At 35.9% G+C, this 25,389-nt stretch overlaps 1 protein-coding gene and 1 long non-coding RNA gene across 4 annotated transcripts in view; one reads left to right on the forward strand and one right to left on the reverse strand.

Moving 5' to 3' along the window:
- cv-c (RhoGTPase activating protein) overlaps positions 1-3,371 on the reverse strand; it is a 124,035-nt gene extending 120,664 nt beyond the window's left edge. The window contains exons 1-2 of one of the 3 annotated variants that reach the window (XM_015333556.2): positions 3,158-3,371; positions 2,030-2,234 (exon numbers count right to left, since the gene is read on the reverse strand). The gene's annotated coding sequence lies outside the window, so the exon portion shown is untranslated. Of the gene's footprint in view, positions 1-2,029; positions 3,024-3,157 lie in introns of those variants that run through there. The other 2 variants (XM_089171495.1, XM_015333553.2) reach the window with 2 other exon arrangements.
- Positions 3,372-15,207: 11,836 nt separating this feature from the next.
- LOC149032835 (uncharacterized) lies at positions 15,208-24,329 on the forward strand. The gene is made up of 3 exons (XR_016176230.1): positions 15,208-15,480; positions 15,553-18,462; positions 23,385-24,329. It is a non-coding gene; the product is annotated as an uncharacterized LOC149032835 (long non-coding RNA).
- Positions 24,330-25,389: the final 1,060 nt, after the last annotated feature.

A 25,389-nucleotide genomic window follows, 5' to 3' on the forward strand; every position in this document is an offset into this window, starting at 1 on the left:
AAAAATAAATAAATTAAATAATATTATAAATTAATCGAAGAAAAATAAGAATAAGAAAATGTTATTCGAGACAAGGAATAAATAGTAAGAGACAATGGTTTACAACCACGACGACGACGACGACGACGACAACAACATAGACCCATGACGAATGCGAACGAGCATAGTAGGTAGACGCGACGCAGCACGCATAAACGCAACGTGCATACGCCTTCTTCTTCTTCTTCTTCTTCTTATTCTTCTTCTTCCTCCTCCTCCTCTCCTTGGAAAGGTTAATCGATATAAAGTTATAAATACCTTTGGCTGCTTCTACACGCACATCTCATTGCTCGTGTGCCATTAGTCTCGAAGAAAACGTTTTCTTATCTTCTAATACTACCACTACTATTTCAACGCGAAATATATAGAGAGAGAAAGTGAGATACTTTATTGTCTAGTTCAAAAAGAGAGATCTAGCAAGATTCTTCGAAAAACTATATATATGTAAAACAAATATTGTCCAAATTCTTTCCTACATTTTATTTTTTTACTTCCACCCCTCCTCTCATTCCTCTCATTCCCAAATCATATAACAAAAAGAGAGAGAAAGAGAGAGTTCTTGGTTAGTAACTAGAAATAAGGAAACGTGATAGGAATAACAAACCGTGACTAGTAGATGGAAGATTTTAATCGATAGGGAATTCCAAGAGGATGATGATCCTTCTAACTGTGACGTCACACGCTACAATATATGTGTACTACAACACACATTCGATAGAATTCTAATCAGGTATTCGTCTCTTTGAGAATACCCACACCTATTCGTAGAACTTCGATAATCTGTGATCGATCGATCGATCGATTAATCCTCGCACGACTTTGCCTTCGACGAAGGAATTAAAAAAAAAAAGAAAAAAGTATTGTAATTTCAATTTGATTCTAACTAACTATTGATCATTAAAGATTGAAAATACTTTTTACTGTTAAAAAAATACCACGTGCATAGTGAATTATTAACTCGATATTTGATATAAGAAATTGTCAACAAAGTTATGGTATGTTTGTTGAAAAAAATAAATCTATTGATGAATAAGAACCCTTGTCAAACTGTAATGATTCAAGATGGACGAGCTATAACTTATATATATATATATATATATATATATATACCCTCTCGTGAGATAGTAACGCAGTTAACCTTATGTTACTTCGCACTTTCGCACGTTACTTTCACGATAATAGAAACTTATTGCTAACGGAGTTAACGCTTCTCTAATAACAGTAATATCTTATCGGCAAGCTTACAATTTTCTCAGATACACTAACACGACGTTCAAATCTTATAACAATAGATTAGTAATAAGCGTATATATATTTATTAGACGATTATGCTTCCTGGTGAATCAAATTTGCCACACCGATAATTATATCCAATTGATTTAACCAAATTTTACGTGTCCTATAATACTAACAAGAAATATTGATATTTTATAGTAGATAAATAATCGGAACAAAATACAGGTGTGTTTCAATTTCTTACGAGTTGACGTTTAGAAAGAAAAAGAAAAAACAAATTCCGTTGTCGATAATAACAACTATGAGATTACATCGGGAAAATTCAATGTCTAAGGAATGTAAGCAAACAATTTTTTACATAACTCTCTGAAAGATAACACACACATTCGTGTAAATGTAAAATATTTTGTTTATATAATCTTTTTTTTTTCTTCTAAAACATATCTCACACACGAGTATAAAGTTTAAATACGGTATAAATCGCGTGAAGATAAAATAAAATAAAATAAAACAGAAAGAACATAAAAATTAATAAAAAAAACCTATTTTATAACTCTGTCTTTTAACTAGAAAATTATTAAATAATCTAAAGAATCTTGTCGTGGTTTACACTATAAACCTATAACTTAAAACTTAAAACACACACACGAGAGATTTTTGTTCCGACATTTTATATATATATATATATATATATACTTTTTTAGATGAAAGGTGTTATAGAAAAAGATAATGATAGAATTAATGATAAACTGACCCAAATATCGCAGACAGTTTGTTCTTATCCGACGAATCGGCCAATCCACCACGAGGAAGATGATCCCAGAAGGAAAACAAAGTTGAAGAAGTGAAGGAGAAGGATAGTGAGCGTCCACGTGCTCGCCCACGACGACGAGTCGAATAATCCGCTGGCAGGAGTAGTGATGTGTGTGAATGTCGAAGCATCAGAAAGAAACAACGAGCTTTCGAGAAAGAAAGAAACAAACAAAAAGATAGGAAGAAAGAGAGAAAAACAAATCAAATAATTCTATTTCTTTCTTTCTTTCTTTCTTTCTTTTAATTCTAAACACACACGAAACACTGGCTCACTATTTTAATACCGTACGCAAATAAAATTTACAAAAAAATAACCCGCACTTCAAACAACAACCGAGGATAATTTTACCGAGGGTAGTGGGTGGGTTTACATTCATTTATGTACATACAATTATGTATGTATACTTGTCGTCGTTGTTGTTGTTTTTGATGATTCGATTTGGGTGATCGATTTACCGCCAAAAATTCAAAAGAACGAACGGAAATCTTCTTCCTTCGGTGTTTCGAGTTCGACGCACTCTCCTCCTCTTCTTCTTCTTCTTCTTCTTCTTCTTCTTCTTCTCTTCTTCTCTTCTTCTCTTCTTCTCTTCTTCTCTTTTTTGTTTATTTTGTTTCTTTTTTTCCCCTTCCGAATACCTTTGAAATTCCAAACGACACCTTCGATCTCGTGTCGCGATTACCGACGAATAATCCACGAGGATAGAGAAAAAGAGAAAGAGAGAAAGAAAGAGAGAAAGAGAGAGAGACAAGCTCGCAAGTAAACCGCAAAAACCGAACGCGATCTCGTGACTGCCAAATCGATCCTGAGACACGCTCGAACAAACCGCAACTACACGACGAAAATTTTAAAAGAAACTTCGAAACCTTCGATACGATATGTAGGTAGGTAGGTAGGTAGGTAGGTAGGTAGGTAGGTAGGTAGGTAGAAAAGGTAGGAAGGTAGTTAGGTAAGTATAGGTAGGAAGGTAGGTAGGTAGGTGTAAGTAAAATTTGTATATATAAATATGTAAATATATAAATATATGTATACTTCAAACGTATAAGTATACATATATAAAAAAATACATACATAAATATATCAATATAAAACGATAAGAGTACTCGAACAGTAATTAGTTATCGATGATCGATTTAAAAAACACACAAAGACAACGATAGATCGAAAGTTTGAAAAGGATGCACTACTGAACACACACGAGGAAAACAATATATATATATATGTATATATATATTTTAGGCGGCAGCGCGAAAAAGATGATACCAACAAGAAACAACTAGCACGAACGCTGCAGCGACACTGAGAAACGACTGAACAACTCGCCGTTCGTTCGTTCGCTTGGCACGCCGATCGCGCCGCGCGATACACTCCTCTCTTTCTCTCACAAACTCTCTCTCTCTTTATCTTACCCTCTTCTTCCTCGTAAGGCCCTCCCACTCTATCTCACTCGATGCTAAAGCTTCTCCCACCTTTTACATTAGCTCACAGCCTAGGCTCCCTCGCTAGCTCCCTCGCACACCCGTTCACCGCACACCCAGTTCTCATATACACATATATATGTGTATATATATATACTTCTTTTTCTTTTTCTTTCTTACCCTCACCCTATTATGAAGCATACTACTACTACTACTACTACTGCTATTACGTTTACCTACCACCAATCAGAGACTGTGGCGGGAAGAACTATGTTCCCCTAGTTCCCACTTTTTCCTTCCTTCCTTCCTTCCTTCCTGATGAGATTATATGTTCATCTTTGTCATACCTTTACTCTCATGGTCAGCTGTTGCAGTATCTCTGATACTTTCCTATGGGAACACCTTTCCCTTCTTCTTCCTCCCATATAACCAAACTTTCCTTCTTTTCCGAGCACGTGGCATGCTCCAGCAATATTTTCATCATCCCCTTCTGTCATCATCGTTTCAAACTATGTATGTATTTTCTCTTTTATATCATTTCATTTTGGAAATGTTTATGAACAAATGAAATTAAGAACAATAAAATAGATTCTTTAACATTTGCAAATACAACAACAACAACAAAAGGGTTGAACGACCTAAGGAAAACGACCTCTTCTTCTTCGTGGACGATCGCGCCTTTAAACCCACGGATCGGCACCATCCCGGACTAGATGAAGTAATAATAGGGCAATTTCACTGGCATGCGGCGAACACGTAGCAACCTATACACATATATTGTATATATATAAAGATGCGTGTCTCTTCCTTGTTCAAGAGAAAAAGAGAGACGATCGATTTCCATGCAATTTCACGATCGATTCCCGTCCCTTTAAATCGAACACGCGACTCTGCAACATCCCTTTACTATGTATACATATTATAAAAGATAGGATGATATCACGCTTTGTACATAGAAATACATACATATATGTGCATACATACTTATATACTATTATATAGTAGTACATACCCGCATGCCTTTCCATTAATCTCAATTAAGTAGTAATTAAAAGCGATTAACAAAAGTGAGGTCGTGAACCAATGATGTTGGATTTGTGCGTAAATACATATATATATGTATGTATGCATGCATGGCCATGTTCGTAAACACCTTTTTTATAGTCCATATTTTTTTACATTCATTTTCTACTTTACAATTTGTCCTATGTACATTAGATCAATTTACTTCATTCTTTTTTTCTCTGTTCAATTAAAATAATACGTGGGTGGCAATTTACATTAATACATTTTTCATTTATTATTTAAAGTTCGTTCATTTTATTCTTTTTTTTTTATCTATTTATATCTATGTGCATGTGTGGGCGTATTTAAAAATTAAAAAAACGATGCTATGTATAAACGTGTACAAACTAACTCACATTTTCTCAATCGTTTAAACGTTAGCTACTCAAAAGCAGTTGTGAAACCCTTGTGATTTATATATTTTCGTCCTTAACTCTGATATAAACGACACTCGCGTATCTGACACGCTCGACTTCGTTCATATCGCTCCTCTCCTCGACACGCGATTACTTTGAAAAGTATATATACATATGTATGTATGTATGTATGATGTATGCAAGTATATATATATATATATATATGTGATTCTAAGAGCAATGAATCCTGGCAAAGGTACTAGGCTAGCTAGATTGATAGATACATGTTTTATTTCATCATTTTTCTTTTTTTTTTTAATCTAAAAAGAGAAAAAGATTAAATATTGTTAGTTTTACATTTAAGATTAAATGTAATACTGAAGATATAAAATGAACACTCATTCTCTTAGTTCGAGTTACGAGTTTAGAAAACAAAGTTATGTCGCCGATATAAACCTGCTGTTCTCATCGTGTATTCGCGTAACTACTATGCAAATCGATGACACACGTCGCTTATCCTCTTTCTCTTTCTCTCTTAGAAATACAAATCGAGAAGAGGAAAGATAGATAAATAGATAGATAGAGAAGGAAGGAAGGAAAGAAAGAAAGATCCTGGCACGCAGCAGATGCCTCGGACAGTATGTAAGTTCCTCCAATGGAAAATCCTAACGAACGACTCTCAAGGCTACCTACTTCTCTTATGCGTTCGGGCAAACTTTGATACGTGTATATATAAGTAAATAAATACGTATATAAGTAGCGTGAACAAATCCAATTTTATGAACGTGAATTGGATGAACTAGAGAAAAGAATCTTATGTGTATGCGTTTTATTTATCATATGTGATACTTATGGTACGTGTGGCACTATCTTTCGTTACTTATTTTCTCCTATTTTTATTGCTTAATACAAAATAATTAATAATAAACATAATTAAACAAAACAAAAAATAAAATAGAAATTCTATTGAAATATAAATAAATTTCAATTAACGATCACGATCGTATTTAAGATTTAAAATAAAGAAAAAGCAGCTTACGTTAAAGTTTATTTCCTCGAATCAGCTGCATTCCGAATTGTAAATACATACGGTTATTTACTTCCATACCGGTAACGTCACTCGATCGTTCGATCTTTCGTGGTTTACGGAATAACCGAGAATAGAATCTTACTTCAGACCACAACGAAGAGATTTGTTTTTTTCTCATTCCCTTATATAAAAAAAAAAAGGGAGCGCGTTTAGAAGAAGTTTTAATCTTTCTCGTCCCTTCCACGTCTCGTCGATGTTTTTTCTTTCTTTTTATCCTTCTTCCCTTCCCTTCCCTTCCCTTTCTTCCTTCCGGTAAAACGATAAAACAGCATCTTCTACTAGACTACTTTTCTCCACCCACTTGGAAAAGTAAAAAAAAAATTAAAAAAAGGAGTTAACGAGCTGTCGAGTTCGTGGTATAAAGTAAGTTTGTGCTTTCCTCATAAAGGGACCCCTTTTATAACGTTCTCGAAAATATTTCGGGAATGGTATGCAAGAAAGACAGATAACAAAAATAAAATGGTTCTTCAAACCGTTGGAAGACCGTAGAATTCAATCTTTAAACGAATGAAGGGGAGGTAAGGAAAGGAGAGGAGAGAACAAATCAGATGACGATGTGATTCTCTTTTTTAATCATAAGAAAATAATACGAAACTTGTAGTTTGAAATGAAAATCATCGAGAAGAGAATCTAGGGGGATTTGTTTTTTCTATTCGAGATTATTGCATTAAACATTGTTTTGAGATATACAAGAGTGACAGAGACCGAAGACAGATAGAAGAAAAAAATGATAGAGATAGAAAATCAAAAAAATAATACAAGAAAGAGAGAAGGATGATGGTGGTAAACCCTCCTCTCGTGTACCACCACCCACACTAAAAAACTTTTACTTTCTCGTTTGTCTAACATCGTAGCAATAGTCAAGGAAGCTTCGTATCTTTCTGTTACGAGACACGAGACGAAAGAAGTAAGGGGTAGGTGGATGGGTGGTTGGTGCTCGCTCACCTTTCCACACTTTTTTTCTTTTCTTTATCTCCCTGGTCGTCGTGTTTAGAGGCGCGCCTTGTTGTCTGCTGGTAGACGAGTTGCATGTCATATGGTTTTTCCTCTCTCTCTTTCCATTTGACAAATGAAAAATATCAAGACGTCTTTGGACAAAAAAATATCATCAGAATGTTGACTTCGTTCGACCCTACCCTACCTACCCTACCTATCTACGGTCGTTCGGTCGTAAAATTATTTAGTGTAGAGAAGAGAACTTAAAAAAAAAAAAGAAAAAAATTCAAAGAACCCCCTCTTCTTTCGTCCCTCTCCCCATTCCCTTCCCTCTCAACTTACAAACACAACACACATATACATTTGCAATACTCGTTTTAATACACATCTGTTATTCGTCACTGTGAAAACGTAAATGTAACTCTGTTTCTATGTATGGATGAAAGTGCTATGAATCATACATTCTCTTTCTCTCTCTCTCTTACTCTCTATCTATGATTATATTTATATATTCGTGTTAATTACTAGTAAGATTATCATTCAAATTGGACTTAACTGTTTATAACACAATCGATTTATATATCTCATTTATAAATACAATTTGTCGGTGCTAGACACGATTCAGACTTAATAAACCAAGTCGAAATAAATTTTCAAGACAAGAGAGAGGAGACACAGACACACAGAGAGTGAAGGAAAAGAAAAAAAAAAGATAAAAGGATCTAACTCTCTCTCTATCTCTCTATCTCTTTCTTTCTATGTTGGAACGTTCGAGTAGTCTTTGAACGGAGCACACACGGCCCTGCCTGCTTGGTTGGTTGGTTGGTTGTACTCGAAAGACCGTCGTCGTCGTCGTCGTCGTCGTCGTCGTCTTGGTCGTCGTCGTCGTCGTCGTCGTCGTCGTCGTCTTGGTCGTCGTCGTCGTCGTCGTCTTGGTCGTCGTCGTCGTCGTCGTCGTCGTCGTCGTCGTGCATTTTGATATCGTCTTGTTGTCGGGGGCCGTTGCTCGTCGCGCGTCAGTGAGTCACACTATGCCGGTGCTACGCCATATTGACGCGCTCTGACTTGACCTCTCTCTCTCTCTCTCTCTCTCTCTCTCTCTCTCTCTCTCTATCTCAAAAACATAGAGAGAAAGAGAGAGAGAAAGAGGAAGAGAGTGAGAGAAAGAAAGAGTTATTTATCGACGCAAGAAACGACGCCGCTAAGCGATGAATTATTTCCGGGACTATGAAAGAAATTGCATCGTTTTAACACTAAACCTATATATCTCGAGCATGGTCAAATGATTTGCTAGTCCTTGTAATTTGTAAAGATGTGTGTTCTGCTAGAATTTTTATAAGAAAAAAATATGTGTATATAACTGATTGTCGATTAGGTTTAGTGTTAAAAGCTTAGATTTGTTCTATTACTCCCAAGGAATTTTTCACACCAAGAAATTACTAACTTCTTCCTTATTTTCATCTTTGAAGAAAAATAAAACAAGGAAATATATAAAAGAAAATAATGAGTCACGGTATATAATACAGATGTTTAAAAATCAACTCGGACCCCTAACGTGATAACTATTATCATTACTACTACTACTACTACTACTATTACTTCTATCAACGAATAGTCTTATCTTCTTAAAGACAGCTGGTATATAATATTTAAGAATAACTAATCTTTTACAAATTTCTCCAAGAGAAAGAAAGATATATGATGCATTTCTTCAATGCATACAATTAATACTGTCACGAAAATACACTTAAGATCATTTAACCGAACACGCAAATGCATGCAACAAAAAAATAATCCTTCCTATTTGTTTCCTTTCTTTCAACGAAAAAGAAAAGAAAAAGAAATATTTTCACTCGATAAATAATTTATTCTAATCGCTCATTATATATATATATATAAATAACGACAAACGTTAGGATTAGATAAGACGCGTTTTAATCTAATGATTTGACTGCTGGTGTAGGATCTAAACTTCCGTAATAAATAAAATAAAAAATCCTAGAGAGTTTTCAATCGTTTTCCAGCAAGGAACTACTACTACAACTAACAACTAAGACGACGGTCTTAGGCAGGCAATCCAATTAGAAAGCCCTTTCTCGTGGATAGGAGAGAACTGAGTGTCTGTATATGTGTATTAGTGTACAGTTGGTTGGTAGTAATCGTGATGGTAATGGTAATGGTGATGGTGGTGCGTTCGCGCGAACCACGACGAGAGATTTATCTACGACGTCTCGATAAACACATCCGAGCTCGCCCGTTTCACTCGAGAGCGCGTCAAGAAGCTGTGAGACTGCAAACCTATCGATAGATATTCCGCACGGAGTCGATTTCTAATCGATATAGGGGAAAATAGGTGAGGGGAGGTAGAAGAGGAGAATTCTCTTTGGCTATTAAATCCTCTCGTTATTCATTCGACGGTGTAGGTAAGGCTCGTTAAACTCCAATAACGCGACCACGAAGATATAAAAGGTAAACAGACAAAAAAATAGAAAAATATTAGTTTATTTTTTTAAATTGATTATTACATTAATCGAAACGCAAGAATTCTGTCATGAATATAAATATCGATGAGATTTCTCTGTGTGTAAACTGCGGGGATTCCCCGAAAACAACAGGGACAACAAACCGTGACACGTTTAAAGTAAAAATCCTCGAGGAGCATTGGTAAATCAACGAACAAAATGTATAATGAAATTCCGTTTTTTAATTTATCATACGAAAAGGGTTTACTTCCATTTTTGTTTGTTTCTTTTAGCCCACCTATATCTAGCAATTAAAAACCGCTTTCTTGTAGTAACCCACCATCATTACCACCACTACAACCACCAACCTGGTAAAAGGGGAAATCTTGTTCCAGATACTACAGAGGAAACCAATCATGATGTCCCCGTAGTTGTTGTCATAGTTTTCATCGAAGAATGTCTTTTGCCATAAGACATGAAGCAAGAAGAAGAAATGAGACGCGTGCGTCTTTCGTTGTGCATTGTTCTTTCCGCTAGCATAAAGTAGGAGGAGGAACGCTCGTCGTTTAGCATAAAACAACGTTGTTTAATGGTATTTAGCATATCCAACTTGAGCAGTAGCTTGCTGTCTGACTCGCATATATACGACTCGTGTAATACACGTTCAACCTTCCAATATCGTTCTACCCTCTCCCTTTTCTCTTTCTTCATACTCTATCTCTTATTTCCTTTAATTCTCTTTCTCTCTCTTTCCATATCTGACATAACAATAATGATATTAATTATGCTAGTAAGTACCGATAGGTCATCTCTTCCTTCCTTTCTTTTTTTCTTTCTTTCTTTCTTTCTTTCTTTCTTTCTTTCTTTCTTTCTTTCTTTCTTTGATGAGCCCTTCCGGCTTTTAAATTAACTTACTTCCTCTTTCGTACTGTTATCTTTTTCCTTTTTTATATTACAAAACCGATGTCCATATTATTTTGCTTCCTTATAGATATGATAAAAAAAAAAATAAAATAAAACAAGTCACGTAGAATAAAAAAGAATAAAAAAAAAATACGTTTCATGCAACACGTCGTCAAAAATGATTTGCCGATTTTGCACCTGCACGCGTATCGTTTCGTACACACGTGTACAGTATTATAATATAATCTATCTTTACTGTAGGAAGTCGTAATTCACTAACACACACATATAAATAGTTACAAGAGGCTAAAATATACTGGAATAATGTTTTCCTTCTTAAAGAAAAGCGTCTTTAGAACGATCATCTTACTCTTACTAACCGGACGCTTATTTCTAGCACGAACTTCGTTAAAACCGTTTGAAATAAGTGGAAGCGAAGAAAGAAACCAAGCAAGCGAAGTAGAAGAGGGTGGTGCAAGAGGAAAAGGGGGAAAGGGGAGGGACCGGTAGTCTGAAGTCGTCGCAAGAAAATCCATCGTTCTTTGTGAGCGTGATTAGCGATGCTAATTCGCATTCCAACGCGAACATAATTGGCTGACATTGTGCCTTCGTTAACCGACCATTCTTCCTTTCGCCTTGCTTCAAGTTAACTCGCGGAACGTAGAAATGCGAATCGATAATAATGGACACGAAGTATTTCGAAGGGAGGAGGGATAAAAAAAAAGGATTCGACGTAAGTAGAAATAGAAGTAGAAGAGATACTAAGTAAGTTGAGTATTCTTTGAACAATTATTATTTCTATGTATTTAAAAATCTTGCAACAATGTTCTTTTTTTACTCCACTGTTAGATGAAATAAAATAAAACGAAATAATATGAATTATTAGACAACAATTTAATATATAATATAAAAAAAGAAACACACATTAAGGAGTAACGCGTGGAAAGCGTGAAGGAAAAAAAATTATTTTTATATTCACGTAACAGAGAGAAAGCTTAAGTTCGAACATCAAAGATTTATCCGTTTCTTCATGTGTGTAGAGTAGTGTCGCGAGTCCACCAGGTGCCTTTGGGAAGTATATCACGAGCAATATCTCAAACGTGATCGCATGACTGAGTCGAGCACGTGTCACACGTGATATTCTCAACCGCGTTATACGAAAGACACGTGTACGTTTCGCGCCTCTGAATATGCGCATGCTCGACCACCTTTTAACTCGTTCACACATGAACGATGTTTTTTTTTTTTAGATATAAATAAACAAGTTATCTATTAAACTATATTATCAGACAAAAATGACATGTAACATTTACTACGATAAATAGAATAACAATTTGATGCAAAACCAATGTTGCACTATTAGATTGATGCTATCCTGCGTGTATGTAACTATGCAACTTTGAAAATTACAAAGATTCGTATATGTTTTTTATTGCAAACTTATTTTACTTCCTTCATCGCGAATTAATCACTTTACTTCCTAACTCGAATGATTGATATTTCTATAAAGTACAAACTATACACTACTACTACTATAAGTTTCACGTGAAATAATTTATTGAATTTTTTTCATAATTTTTTTGCTTCTAAAACATAAAATTATAGAGATAAATTATACGTTAGTAATTATAAAAGTGGTTTCAAATGAAAAATCTAAAACAAATTCAAGCCAATCCGCTGTGTGTTATTAAATTATCCATGATTGTAATCTTTCTTAGAATGAAAAATAAAATGTACCGTTTACCAATATCCTGTTATGTAACGTTGCATACATTTTCTAAGAGAGAAAAAAAATAAAAAAGACAAGAAAGAAAGAAAGAAAGAAAGAAAGAAAGAAAACGTTTGTGTAAGATTGAATTAATGAGAAATAGAAAGAGATAGAAAGGAACGGACGTTGACTGTACTCATTGATAGAACACACTGATAAGAAAAGTTTACTCAGATGCAAAGTTCGCGTGGTATCAGGTTTGTTGTTAGCAACGCGTTAAGGCCCACGGATGTGCTGCAGGCGAAAATAAATATCACCTAGTGATAAATGAAAATAATCGTATGACATCCTGCAAGCCTTGTCGTGCGTGGTTCTCTATCGTCGTAAAGTCGGAAGAAAATACTTTTCAAGTATGTCCCATAACCGTACACAACTATATTCCAATTCGAATTTAGCACAACGACTAAATAATAACTAATAATAATAACCTGTGCATTATTAATGAACATATATAAACGCATTTAAATAATTTAACTAAACCGACAGAGTTTAGAAATCACTCGACTATACTCTATTGTCTCTTAATAAATCATCTGACGAAGGAAGAATAAAAACAAAATACTTCTAAAGAAATATCGATCTCGTTTAAAACATCATTATGAGAGAAAGCAAGAAGGAGTCGATCATTAACTAATTAATCGTCCTACAAAGTAGTAATAGTCATAACAGTAATAGCATACTGCTAGTATTAGTAATAGTAGTAGTAGTAGTAGTAGTAATGGTGGTTTAAGAAGGAAGCGGTAAAGCCACTTTAATGGCATATTCTATGCAATAAGTCTATGGGATAGATGAGTTTTGCTGCCGACTAATCTTCCTTTTTGTTTTTCTATTCCTTTAACCGTTCTTTCTCGATATTTTCCCCTTTTCCGTAGATTAAAAATAAACCGAATAAATGCAAAAGGATAAAGGATCGTCGATGCATTTTCCAAATGCATTCAAGTTGATGGTGGTGGTGGAGACTAATTTGGACGAAAAAAAACTGACCGAGCCGAGACATGACTTTACCATTAGCGGACGCGTCACTCTAGTATATCGCCTACCATTGTGATTATGCTTCTAGGACACCATAACTCCTCTCGACGAAGGTGTATACATGGTCGCGCCCACGCTAAGAATGAGAGAAAGAAGAGACACACGATGATCTCGAACCCTCGCATCTGCCTTAGTGAGCGTGACCTTTGACATCGAAAAATGAACATGAAATTTATTAACTATCTTGCATCGTATTGATTGTGAATTATGGGAGTGGCATGAGTGTGCTAAGTGCCGACCACCTTCTAATGCGACGCGACTTCTTCTACTTCTTTCACCCTTCTCTCTTCCTCTTATTATATAATTTTTCTTTTTTTTTCCTTTCTTTCTTTCTAATTTGCCTCTTTAGAATAAAGCATTTACTATAGATAGATAGGATTAGGAAATAGAGAAAATATTATACTTTGCATTTTCTATTTACACTTGGTATGAATTTCCTCATGCATATACCGTGCCATTGCCAGATAAATCAATTCGTAATAAATATAAACGAAAATAATAAAGTTAAAATTGTTTTTACAACGCGCGTTATATTTTTATTTTTATTTTTTTTATTTTTTTTTATCTAAAACAATAAGAATCGAGATTAGAGAATATTTTATTCGTTGATAATAACATCAAAAGAAAAAGAAAAGAAAAAGAAATCTCTACGTAATATATACTAATGCAAGAATAAATAAGAAGAAAATTGAAGATTGGAGAACACGCAGAACGTAGAAGAGAACGGAGCACGGTTTAAACGTACGATTTCCTGATTTTCGTAGCAATTTACCGCAATTTGTCGCCCACGTTTTACTCGCCAAATGCAAAGTGCACGTAGGCAGAGATCTGCTGCTCGCAGCGATGCAAGCGAAAACGCGCTTAGCTTTATACCCATCGACCATATGAAAAAGAAAAAGAGAAAGAGAAAGAGAAAGAGAAAGAGAAAGAAAGAGAGAGAGAGAGAGAGAGAGAGAGAGAGAGAGAGAAAAGTCCGTCGTTCGTTTAACCTACAAATCAGACTGGACTGGACTCGAGATGGGCGTGGGTGGTGGGTTGAGAGGACTCGAACGTTGTTCGTCCTCCGAGTACATTAAACGAATCTTTTTCTTCTACCGAAATCGATAAATTTCATCGATTAAATTATTTAATATCAGTCAATATCATCTATCAAACATTATCTATAAATTATTATCCATAATTATCTGTAATAATCGTAATAAAATTGATTTATTTAGTAAACAAATCTATTGAATTTTCAAATTTAAAACAAAAGTAAAATATAATAGGATATTAATTGAAATTCGAAAGTTAACTAACCAATTAATTCAATTATTCAATTCTTTATAGTAGAAATGTTACTTTACGTTACTTTATAAAAAGAATTTCTTAATAAACTAACGAGACGAATTCCTTCTTCTAATTCTACTAGGAAGTAGGACACACGTTGTAAGTCGCCGAGGAATTCGACGCTATTAATTTAACCGCATTCCGATTATGTCACCGATCTCCTCCCACCTCCCTGCCGTATTCTAGTCTGTTGTAAGTAGTAAAGAAATGATTTTAAACGAGCTCCTTGTTAGTTCAATATTTTTCTTCCCCTTCCTATATATATATTTTACAAGAATTCAACGTGATTCTCTATTTTCCTAGTAATTAATAATGATAATAATAATCTACAATTTCCCCGTAAAGATATTAAATGAAAGGAAACGTTTTGGTGAAGATGTCATCGTTGCGAAAAAAGGAAATGATCAAAAGAAATAACTAACAACAATGTTTCAAACGTGGTAACAGACAATAAAAAAACCAAAATATTAATGAAATCATTCTAAGTTAGGCCTGATGCTGTTATTATTCGATGACGCTAACATGAGTATCGTAAGCGTAATCCTCAAAAATAAATCTAAAGTCGAAGGATGGGATGGGTCCATGGTCGAGTAGTATTATAACGGCAGAGTTCGGAGGCATTAATCATTCGAAGGATTTTACATTAACGCACTCGAGTTGGTCTACCAACTCTCCCTCTTACCACCCTCCCTACTCTTTCTCTCTCTATTAATGAGTACCGTGGTATCTTTTAACTTCCGTGCGTGCACGAGAGCTCTACGCTAATGCGGTAGCTACTCGTTAATCATTATTACAACGTAATCAAACGGCGGTAGTGGTGAACAAAATTATCGGTTTGCAAGGTACTCTTAATAAAATTAGGGATTACGCTTTCCTACGCGATACAGTTTCTAATATAGTTCTCTCCCGAGCTCGGTGGTCGTCGTCGTCGTCATCGTCGTCGTCATCGTCGTCGTTGTCGTCGTCGTTGTCGTCGCCGTAAATAATCTTAGTTACACTAGTATATAATATACATCGTGTGTGTGTTGTAAATAGGTATTGCTGTTTTAATCGATAAAATAGAGAAACTAGTTTCCTTCCTCTAACGTCATCATTTCTTCCACTTAGGAATTTGAAGATCAAATCGAAAGAGAGAACGAACGGGGAGTGGGAGGAGAGATCACGTTTGTAAAAGTCTCTTTAGTGAAGTTTGCCGCCGGACTCTTCCCACCATATTTCTTTCCCTACATCTACCACTAAACCCGTCCGTCCAATTACTTCGTTTCGTACGATTTACCGTCTACGTCCGCCTTTCTAGACACTCGACCATCCATGAAAACGTCGTTCAATGAAAACGTTGCCCAAGTTATTGCTCCAACTATATGGCGAAATTGCCCGTACCATTCTAACAAACGAGAATATTTCAAACCGTTTTTCAACGAATCACTCTCGAGAATTATTTATGAGAAAGATAGACAGAAAAGAAATAGAGAAGGAATAGAAGCTTGAGGTGGAGGAGGAGAATGAGGAGAATGAGGAGGAGGAGGAGGGAGAGGAGAAGGGCAAATACGAAACAACTAAATTGGCCAACTACCGTTTGGAGATTTCCTCAATCATTTCATCAGTTGATATTATTATCAAACCCGAGCCGTCTCTGTTCTCAACGTAGGCCGAATCAATCCCACGCGATCCCATCTGACTGACTCTCGTCAACGTCGACATCCTTATACTCCCCCACCCTACCCCACACCCCCATTTCTTCCCCGTCATCTCATTATTTTATCTTATTTCTATCATTATACAGTATATGGTATATACACTTTTAGATATCCTATGAAAAATATACATTACAAGTTTCATTCCTTCGTACGTTCGTCGACATCAATATTAAAGAGATCGATGGGGGTTTTATCAAACGAATTAATTTCATAAATTACGCGTACGAACGTGGATCGATGCCCGACACAAGATTCCTAAGTACCTACGCGAGTTATCCAAGTATCCAACCAGACTTCATTCAGTAGCTTTTTATCTTGTCCCTTTCCCTTTCCCTTCTACTTCTTCTTCTTTTTCTTCTTTTTCTTCTTCTTCTTCTTCTTCTTCTTCTTCTTCTTCTTCTTCTTCTTCTTCTTCGTCGGACGATGAATCGAATGAGAAAACTTCAAGAAAGCGACACTCCCCTCTTTCTCATTCCTTCTCCCTCAGCATCCCCCTTCTACCCTCTTTTCGACGTTCCTATCTGTCGTATCCATTCGTTCGACCAAAGACAGAGAGAGAAAGAAACACTGATCGAATCAAGTTCAAGGCGAACTTCGGCTGATCAGAATGCAAGAAACGTTTTCTATGGGGGATACCTCGGATACCAAACAGGGTGCAAGTTTCCTTAGAAGGGTTGTCTTCTTCTTTCTTTCTTTCTCTTTCTTTCTTATAAAAAAAAAATAAAAAAACAAACAAATTCAAGTAAACCGATCAATTTAATCAACACAATTTAGCATTCTCCATTCCGATTTTGAACGAGAATAAAATACAAAAAGATTCTATCTATTATTTTCTATAAAATAAAAATACAAAAAGAAAAAGTATTCAGTGATAATTAACAAACAATATTTTTATATGCTACAATGTTGAATTATAAAAGAAAAATGTTTAGTTTTTCCTTTTTTTTTCTTCAAAAAGTCAAAGTGATGTAACCCCCTTTAAGGAAACGAACGCGTTTCCGTAGGAACCGGCCCTACCGATGATTCTTTTTATTTAAAAAGACAAGAAATGACATTGTACCAATCCTTTGATTTCGCGGAACGCTTTGCACTCGTTATACGTGAATGCATTTAACAAAAACTCGCAGTAGAGTTTCCATCGTCGTTGTCGTTGTCGTTGTCGTTGTCGTTGTCGTTGTCGTTGTTGTTGTTGTTATGTCGTTGGCGTCAGACTAAGAACATAAAAGTACATCCGCTCGTTTTATCCGCAAGAGAAAGAGGTAGAGAGGAAGAAAAAAAATTGCTATGAAACTAGTCTACCAACGTCCATCATTTCATCGGTCGTGTCCAGAATATTTTTCACGTGGAAGAAAAAAAACGAAGGTCGTTCTCTAAGACAAGTAGGAAGAAAAAGGTTGGTTAGTTGGTTGATTAAAAAAAGAAAAAATACATTCCCTTCGACGAAACGAAAAATAAAAATCGACGGGTGGAGGGAGAAGAGAAATAAAACCCTACGAGATAAATTATTTCTTGTTTTGTAACATAAATATAGTGTCATTTTCATGGTCGTTGGTCGTGAAAGAAGAAAAGTAAGCAAAGGGGGATAATTTGATGGTGATTTGTAATCACTTATTCATTTTAAACTGAGAAAGGAAGTTCCTCGCTCGTGCCATTCGCGTCAAACCTTTCCAACAACCATCTCTTTCTTGTTTTTTTAAACTTGTCTTTTCTCTTTCTCTCTCTCTATCTCTCTTATTCTTTCTACCCTTGCTGACCACGAATAATGGAAATGTGGCTTCTGCGGTTATTGCTTCGCCACATCAGACGAGAACGCGCGTATTTAACTATCTAGAAGCGTGCCACTGTCATCTTTGGCGTGAATAAGAACCCAAAGGGGATGAGCTCGTTATGTGAACCATTCTTACACGACCCCTAAAGCAAGCGTGCTTGCTTGCCTTACCTGACCAGTGGACTTGGACGGTTCTCAGTTGAAATAAAGACACACAAAAGACCACCTAGTTGGAAATCACGCCTAGTTTCCGAACAGTTCGAGTTAAAGTCGATTTAAGTGTTATCCAGACCAGACGTAAAACGTCAAAGATTTTTACTCGAGATTGAAAATTTTATCGCGTCTAGATGTTGCCATTACTTTATCTTCCCCCATCATCCTACCACCCATTTTTTATTTTTTTATTTTTTTATTTCTATCATTCATATGTTGAAAGTTGGAAACTTTGGACTTTTCTTCTCTCTCTCTTCTCACTCTCTCTGGATTGTTTCTAGTCGAGGATTACGAGTTGAACAGGACATTCGATGTCGTATCGATGGATGAGGAAATGCAGTAAGTATTTGTTTTCTACGGGGTTGAAGGTAAAAGCGAAAATAAGAACTTAAAGATAGACGAGAGACGACCACCATGTAAGCGAACGTTTAACTTTTAGCATTCTATCTCTTTCTCTCTCTCTCTCTCTCTCTCTTATAGAATTTTATTATCGTTCGCGAGACGCCTCCGTAGTTGTCGTAAAGATCAGGATTTCAGTGTGATGTTCAGTCGCGTTTAAACCGAAAGACGGCCGCCGTTTGTCAGATGTTGTTCCGTTCCCTGTTCCTGTACTCCTTCGAACTAGGAAATGCCATCCCTGAGAAGAAGACGAAGGAAGAAAACTAAAAAAGGGAAAATAAAACGAAGAAGGAGAAGAAGATGAAGAAGAAGAAAGATAACGGGTCTTTGCTAAATAATTCATCTTCATTTTACATTCACCGATCAACGACAACGACAACGACAACGACGACAACGTAGGTTTGCTTTGAGAATCGAAATCGATTTCTACGTAGGGTTTTACTACAAACGTCGTGTGTTTTTTTTTCTTCATGGTAACGCGAAGAGAGTAGCAAGAGCAGCATTTGTCGGACGGTAAATTGGTTGGCATGCGAGAGAAAGAAAGAAAGAAATAAAAAAAAAAAAGAGAAGAGGAGAGTCTTTTCATCGTCGGTTCTTGTCGCCCGAGGTTCGCCACACAGTGTCGAGGTCCCGATTTAACAATGGGACTCCTCTCTCACAGAGAAAAATCACCGCACACGAAGAAACTGCACCACGCGAACGTCTAAGAGAAAGAGTTAAAGGTAGACGAAGAAGAAGTAAGTAGAAACGGCTCGCGGTTACATTAACAAACAATGGCACGAAGGGGTTCGCGTATGCGTTCATGCTCGAGGAAAGAAATGATGCTCTCGTTGCTGGACGAGTTCTCCGAGACGAAGAGAAAACATTGAAAAGAGGAAGAAGAAAAAGAAGAAGAAGAAGAAGAAGAAGAAGAGAAATCGACGTCGAGAAATGGAAGCCAACTAACCACCACCACTGTTGCTGCTGCTGTTGAGTCGTTGAATCGTTGAATCTTCAGCTAACGAGATGTAACCAAGGAAGAAACGTTCCTTTAAATCCTTCAAGATGTTTGTAAGCGGCTCGTTTTACTCATTTCCAACTGTAATCTCCAAGTAGAATTTTACGAAAACTTCCTACGCGACCAGTTTACTGCTGTTACTACTACTACGTCGAATAATACTACCTAGGGAATAATTTGTCTGCATGAGATGAAAGGGCAAAAAGGGGATTTCGTAAAACAGATTTTCAAGGTTCTTCTTATTTGAAAGTTTAAAGTGAAAAACATGGGGGGTCTAAAGCTAGTCGACTACTCATTCTCCTAATCTCTTTTACCCCTACCCCATATTCTGCCTTTCGATCAAAGATTCTTCATATGTATGTATGTATGTATGTATGTATGTATGTATGTATGTATGTGAAACGCGTCTGGTCCCTTCATTAGAATAATTTCGTAGCGCGGTATGATTAAGTGCTCCCTCTACAAGCTTAGACACATACACGTATGAATTATTTCTTTTTTTTTAATTATTATTCGCTTGGACGAATACGTTGGACATTAAATGATTTCAATGTTATGTATTTTAATATGTCTTTTTTAATCGTCATCGTTGAAATGAATCAATAAAACAAAATCATCATCTTTTTCTTCTTCCTATGAATTTGATCTTACATGTAGATATGTACGTATATACCTATAATACAATATATGTTTTTTATAGGAAGACAAAAATTTCTAAACATGATCCCGTTTAGTACAAAGGTCACTTCGTCGAGCAAACTTCTCCCACGCTGATATCATTTCTATTATTATCTTTGTCCCGTGTCCGAGAATGACATCAGCTCGTAGTCCATACCGCGAGAGAGTTAGCAACCACTATGAAATACTATGACCCGACCCGAAACGGTGGATAATGTACTTACTTATTTACTTATTTACTAACATTGTTACTTTCTTGCTTGGTGGTTTGCTTACAGGCTAACTTCGAAGATCATGAAGAAGAAACAGGAAGCACTAGCGAAAGCAAGAAGACTCGTGTCGGAATGGCGAGAGGAACAATGAAAGAAGAAAAAAGAAGAAGAAGAAGAAGAAGAAGAAGAAGAAGAAACGTCCATTCATTCAAACATAACACCACACGACCAGGTTCCCACGAATCTCCTACGTGCTTTCGAAATTTGTACTCGTCGTCTAACGGAGAACACAAAGAAACGAAATGAGAGCGTTAGAAATAATTTCAATCTTTTCATGTGGACAATAATATATTACTATCCTATGTATCTATAAATCTAAAAAAAAAAGAAAACCATTTATTTAAAATCAAATTAAAAATTAAGAAAATAAAACAAAAAGAATTGATCTACAAAAGTATAATCCTATTTACTGGAATTTAAACCTACATACACGGATAGGCACGTTTTTCCCGTGACTCTCGTGTCTCATTGGCGTCGTTTTCGTTTCCGCGATAATTGTGGCAACAAGATGCCACTTGACTCGTGCCACTGCACTCTCTCTCTCTCTCTCTCTCTCTCTTTCTCTCACGATGCACAAACACTGTGGGAATCCGGAGAAGGATCTTGAAACGAAAATACAAAGAAAAATAAAAAGAAGAAAAAGAAGAAAATGAAGAAGAAGAAGAAGAAGAAGAAGAAGAAGAAGCTGGGTAAGAAGAAGAAATGGTGGGGGAGACGAATGCACAAGCGCATCAAACGTGCCGCCCGCGCGCTGCGCACGGTAGGAGAGCGCATTTCGTACACGAATGGTAATGCGGCTTGGGGTTGGGAGAGGAGGTGTGGGGGGGAAACGAGTTCTCGTTCCGTGCGCACCGACGTAATCGCGTTATCTTAGGGTTCTCTGGACCGACCAGGGGCAGGCACCCGATCGAACAACGATGAGAGAGAAAGGAGAAGACACGACTTTCAACCAGTTTCTTTTATTTTTTTTTTTAGTTTTTTGAAGTGTTTTTGTAATTGTTTATATAACGTGTTTCTCCTCATAAATTAACATTTTAAATAAAAATATAATGCACATCTATACAAATAGAAAATAAAAAGCATAAAAAAATCTTACTTATATGTTTGAAAAAAACATGAAAAGAAACGTCATGAACTTCATTAAAACAAATTTTTCAAACGTGAGTTTAGTTTTCTCCCACTCTCATTTTTTTTCTCTCTTTCTCTCTCTCCTCTCTCTGCTCTCTCTCCTCTGTTCTTTCTACATCCGACCCGTCCCTTTATGTAGCTCTTTACACCACAGAGAAACCACAAACGGGGTGTCACTGTCCCATTGCGTGAGATAATGCATCGGCTTGCGTATACTTTTACGCACAAAGGCAACCTCGCGGCGGGCTTACGTGCCTTTGTACAAGCCCCTCGCGTGGTCTCCTTCGTGTGATGCGAACGGTGCATAATAATGTCATTGCGGGCATGCTCCTATGGTGAATCACGAAAGTTCAACGGTGCGAAGAAGTTTTCTTCTTCTGTCTCTCATCCCCCTACCTATCAATCTACCTATCTTTACTTTCTTCCCTCCCACCTCTCACCTATTCAATTAAACTTTGAACTTGAATTTATTGATCCATTTATCCCCCATAGAAAATGTGAAATTATTTAAATAATATAAAAATGTGATATATATATATTTATAGGAAATGAAATGTCATAACGGAAAACAGAGGCGTTCTCCTTCGAGATAAACCAATCACTTTTATCTACGTCCTACCGGTAGTTCGGGCGTGAACTGTCATCGAGATAAGACCTATTTGTGAATAGTTGCTAACGAGTATAAGTAACTATATAGTTAAAGTATATAAGCATGCATGTAAGCATGCATCTATCAAAATGAAATATGTAGTCCATCTGTGTCAAATCATATAATGTTAATAAAACAAAGAACTGAAAGTATTTTTGATCTGAAACGAGAGGACACTTTCAAATCTAATGCATTTTTAGACTAAAGATAAAATAAATCTTTCTTCCGTTGTATAAAAGAACTGAACAAATGTTTCCCAACAAACCCTTGCAAACCCTTTAAACTATTTTCATCCATATATTTTCTCCTGCCTTAAAGAATACAACCTATGCATCTCTAAAAAATATAAGACTAACGAATGTTATTCATACTATTTATACACGAGTAATATATTCGTATAAGCTGAAATAAACCTTTACTAAGGTTTCAAATAGCGAAAATGAGCTGGGAGAAAAAAGAAGAAATAAATCTGACCGGGCAACGAATGCACAAATATTATTTGGAACGATTCTCGGCTGGGCAAATTCCTTGACACCCAAGGGAGATTATTCAGATCCATTGAAACTCTTAAAAGGGAGAAGAGGCAAGTGAGTCCGACGGATTCCAGTCGCTTTTAATTCGGTTCACGATTTTGACTGCTTGATTTATAATCCGCTGTTATGAACCGATGCAATGATTGGCCCGATGATATTCGAAGAACACTGATCGGAAAGGCTGATCGGAAAGGCTGATCGTAAAATCTCAATAAAGTCATGACGTTTTCTTTCTTTGTTTATTTCTTTTTATCGTTTAATCAATTTCAAATCACAATGCACCTTTTTAGTTATCGATATGTGACAAGTAATTACGATTAAACCATTTAAATCTTTGACTCTCTCTCTTTTTCTTTCTCGTGGCAATGTTCGTTAAGAAAAAAAAGATAATCATTGATCTAGAAAAATCGTCTATTCGTATAATTTTGCAAATGATTCGATGATACTATTATTTGTCTTTTTCTCACTAAAGAAAGAGAGAAAGTATACCTCTACAAGCGTATCCCTTTTTTCAAGAGAGTGGCGGCTGTTCATTCTTCCTTTTACTTTTCTTTTTCTTTTTATTATTCTTCTTCCTTCACATGTGTTTTTATTCTGAAATTCAGGTTCGGACGGTCTAAGGAAATATCGCAACTGGGTGGTCCGTTTTGGTGGGTACATTGAGACGTCAGCAGTACAGTAACTCGGCCGAGTTCTTCTCAAGCTAGCGTGCATTCGTTCTCCTGCGAATCCTGTTGGTTCTCCAAAAACGCTTGAAATATCGTGTGAGGAAGAAATCATTCTCTTTTTGAAGAAGAAGAAGAAGAAGAAGAAGAAGAAGAAGAAGAAGAAGAAAGAAGCAAACACTACAATTATCGATCCTGCACAAACGACGTTTACGTTGCCGAAAAATCGCGATCACCCAAGAAGATTTTACACAAAAACGAAATCCGAATAAAAAACGCGTGATTCGTACAAAAATGTATCCTCCTATAAATATTATTCATTTATTGGTTATAAATTCGTTATCACTTAACCGTAAACCAATTTTCAATATAAGTAACCAAAATAATCGTAGAAAACTATTCGAGAAGGAAAAATGATAGTAGCAGTAGTAGTTAAGTTGAAAACATCGAAAGAACAACACTATGACAGATCGACGATTTACGCGGAGCCACGCAAAGGGATCGCAATTTAATTCTAAGGAAAAGAGAATGGTAAAGGGTGAGACGAAGGAAAGAAACTTTCGTGCTCGTGCAACGAACGACAATCTGCAGTCGAGGTGCATACGGAATACGTGTGCCAAGAGTGCATGGGGCCCCTTTGCGCATCGATCTAGCAATACGGATCACCGCATTATACAAAGCTGCTCTCTTAAAGCCGCTTTTAAGGCTCGAACACGAGACACGATGAAGGTACTCGTGACATTGCACTGTCTATGATAATACGACACGCGAACTCCATAATCTGCTCTACCTACGACGATATTCCTGTTTCTACCAGCTCTCTAACCGATCTTGAAACTCTCCCTCTCACTCTCTCTCCCTCTCTCTCTCTCTCTCTCTCTCTCTCTCTCTCTTTCTTTTTTTCTCTTTTTTTCTTTTTTTGCTGACAAAAAGATTCAAGGATTATGTACACGTAGAATTCTACCTATAGAATTACGAGGATATTTATAAGGGAAATTATTTCATAGCGTTGTGTATGTATGTTCTTTGATCTAATTTGTTAGCATTTTCGTTAATCCAATAGTTATATAAAGTATATACGTAAGCAACTTATTTAAAAAAAAAAATAGAAAAAATTAATAAATAAAAATTGTAAAATTATATAAGATTCCTTTTCAGGAAGTTAAAGATCTCCTATTTCTTATTTTCTCTCTCGATGATTTTACTAACCTTCATAGTATTTCGCGGTCACATGGCTGCATGTAACTCACGACACCTTCTTCTTCGTTTTTCATCAAGCGTACTGCGAGCTCGGTTCACCACTGGTATTCAGTAACTCGGTCACTTTGCTAATAAACTTGATAGTAAAAAAATAAATTATGTGTGTGCCTTCAGAAATGCCATTATACATATATTAAAAAATGAAACAATTTCAGGAATTCAAATAGAAAAAGATCCCAAAGGTTTGTTGTTAAATCCAACGATGATCACCTGTAACAAAAAGAAAACTATATTAATTATAGAATCAAGTGAGATACAATAGCCTGACATATGAATCGTCCAATTCGCAGATGCACTTTTCAAATTGAATTCTCTATTTATTTTTATCAAATTTCTATTTGAAGTTACAATAAAATTGAATTTAAACGCGTGATTTTACATTTACGAAAAATAAAAAAAATAAAAAAGTAAAAGTAGAAATATTTAGTTAGCAAAAAAATAAATATGTTTCTATATAGAAAAGAAAAAATTACAAATTTAATAATTCAATTGCGATCAAAGTGAAAAATCTTAAAGAAAAAAAAAAGGTAGATTACTTTAATATTAAAAAGACGATAATTAGGTTTAAAAATGTAATAAAAAGGGAGTTTAAGTATTTTGACTCGAACTACCTAAACACATATGCATCTTTTTGACGATATAGACACATATTTAGTGTCCCAAGGAGATGGAATGGTCCATCATC

This window comes from Polistes dominula, unplaced genomic scaffold (genome assembly GCF_049000335.1).
Source record: "Polistes dominula isolate Pdom_NZ unplaced genomic scaffold, Pdom_raw_medaka contig_26, whole genome shotgun sequence".
Classification (NCBI taxonomy): Eukaryota; Metazoa; Arthropoda; class Insecta; order Hymenoptera; family Vespidae; genus Polistes; species Polistes dominula.